The 2,380-nt window shown below is 61.6% G+C and overlaps 1 long non-coding RNA gene across 2 annotated transcripts; it reads right to left on the bottom strand.

The window, feature by feature from the left end:
* Nucleotides 1–565: 565 nt before the first annotated feature.
* Nucleotides 566–2,127, bottom strand: LOC144602686 (uncharacterized). Of its 2 annotated transcripts, none has more exons than XR_013548480.1 (3): nucleotides 1,944–2,127; nucleotides 1,769–1,799; nucleotides 566–928 (listed from the first exon to the last, which is right to left on the bottom strand). It is a non-coding gene; the product is annotated as an uncharacterized LOC144602686 (long non-coding RNA). The 2 variants fall into 2 exon arrangements; XR_013548481.1 differs by having other exon boundaries at nucleotides 566–840.
* Nucleotides 2,128–2,380: the final 253 nt, after the last annotated feature.

The raw sequence follows: 2,380 nt of genomic DNA, 5'->3' as shown, positions 1-2,380 counted from the left end.
TGTGTCTCCGTGTGTGTGTGTATGTGTGTCTCCGTGTGTGTGTGTTTCTGGATGGGTGTCTGTGCTTGTGTCCACGTGTCTGTGTGTGTCTGTCTGCGTGTGCAAGTGTCAGTGCGTGTGTGTGTCTCTGCGCATGAGTATGTGTGAGTGTGTGTTGGATGTGTGCGTGATTGTGTCTGTGTGAGTGTGTGTCTGTATACGTGTGCAAGTGTGTGTGTGTGACTACGGGGCTGTCACTGCAAGACTGACACAGATAGCGGGGAGTGTTATAGAGTCAGAGCCACACAGCAGGAAAACATGTCGACCAAGTCAGACACAGAGTGCTGGAGTAACTCTTTCAGGTTTCCTCTCACGCTCCAAAGACGTACGGTTTTGTGGGCTAATTGGCTTGGTGTAATTTACAATTGTCCCCAGTGTGTGTAGGATAGTGTACGTGCGCGATGATCGCTGGTCGGCGCGGACCCGGTGGGCCGAAGGGCCTGTTTCCGCGCTGTATCTCTAAAGTCTAAATAGGCGCAGAAGTTTGAAAACACAAACCCTTTTATCCGTTATCAGTGCACTGCTGACGACTTGATTGTAACCGTGTAGATTAAGTGTTTTATTTTGACTGGTAAGTACGCAGCAACAAGCTTTTCACTGTACCTCGGTACACGAGGCAATGATAAACTGAACCTCCAGACCCAGGGGAGAGTTTCTCCCCAACTTTCCTGACCGACTCTGAGCTGTAAACGCACCTGTTCCCACTGTGTGAAGCGGGCAGACATCAGACGGGCCGAATGGACGCCAACTCCGGCCGCCATTTTGACCAGGAGAAACGTTTGTCCAGAGCAGATGGTCAACCTGCGATTCAGAAACACAAAGGGTGAAGCCGTCTCCCCCAGGGTTTCAGGAGCAGAGGGGGGAGAGCCCAGGAGAGCGGCTCAGAGCACTGTGAGAATCATCAGTCGTACGTCAGCAACTCTAGTCTGAAAGGGGTCATCATTTACTGCCCTCCCCACCCACCCTCACCCCCACCCATCCACCCTCACCCCCTCCCACCCACCCTCACCCCCTCCCACCCACCCTCACCCCCTCCCACCCACCCTCACCCCCTCCCACCCACCCTCACCCCCCCCTCCCACCCTCACCCCCTCCCACCCACCCCCCCCACCCACCCTCACCCCCCACCCATCCACCCTCACCCCCCCCCTCCCACCCTCACCCCCTCCCACCCACCCCCCCCACCCACCCTCACCCCCTCCCACCCACCCCCCCCACCCACCCTCACCCCCACCCACCCACCCCCCCCACCCACCCTCACCCCCACCCACCCACCCCCCCCACCCACCCTCACCCCCTCCCACCCACCCCCCCCACCCACCCTCACCCCCTCCCACCCACCCCCCCCACCCACCCTCACCCACCCACCCCCCCCACCCTCACCCCCTCCCACCCACCCTCACCCCCACCCACCCACCCTCACCCCCTCCCACCCACCCCCCCCACCCACCCTCACCCACCCACCCCCCCCACCCTCACCCCCTCCCACCCACCCCCTCCCACCCACCCTCACCCCCACCCACCCACCCTCACCCCCTCCCACCCACCCCCCCCACCCACCCTCACCCCCCTCCCACCCACCCACCCACCCTCACCCCCTCCCACCCACCCACCCTCACCCCCTCCCTCCCACCCCCCCACCCACCCTCCCTCCCTCCCACCCCCCCACCCACCCACCCACCCTCACCCCCTCCCACCCACCCACCCACCCCCACCCTCCCGCGTGTACCTGGTGGGGATGTGGAGTCATGCTCTCCCATCTGCAAAGACAGGGAATTAAAGTCAATGTGCAAACAAGGAACCGCAGATGCTGGTTTGTATTAAAAAAAGACACAAAGTGCTGGAGTAACCCAGGCAGCATCTGTGAATTAATCTGAAGGAGGGTCTGGGCCATGAAACATCACCTGTGCATTATTGCATCGCATGTTCTCCAGAGATGCTGCTGCCTGACCTGCTGTTACTCCAGGTTTAGAGGAGCGCACCACCAGATTCAGGTTTAGAGGGGCGCACCCCTAGATCTTCAGGTTTAGAGGAGCGCACCCCCAGCTCCCGCTCGGCTGCCGGCGACCACGTGGCGTCCGCAGGGCCTGAGGACCCCTCCTCCGGGATAAAGGTGTCCGGCGCGTTCGCCTGTGCCCAGGCGCGGAAGTGGCCCCGCCCTCTTTCAACTCCGGTCCCACCTCCCCTACGCGTCACATCCGGCGAGAGCGGAGCTGGGGGTGCGCTCCTCTAAAAGCAGCAGAGCTGAGGGTTCGCTCCTCTAAACCTGGAGTTGGGGGGGTGCGCTCTCCTAAACCTGGAGTTGACGGTGCGCTCTAAACCTGGAGCTGGGGGTGCGCTA

The sequence above is a fragment of the Rhinoraja longicauda genome, chromosome 19, assembly GCF_053455715.1.
Source record: "Rhinoraja longicauda isolate Sanriku21f chromosome 19, sRhiLon1.1, whole genome shotgun sequence".
Lineage (NCBI taxonomy): Eukaryota > Metazoa > Chordata > Chondrichthyes > Rajiformes > Arhynchobatidae > Rhinoraja > Rhinoraja longicauda.
This window is presented reverse-complemented; position numbering and strand designations above follow the sequence as displayed.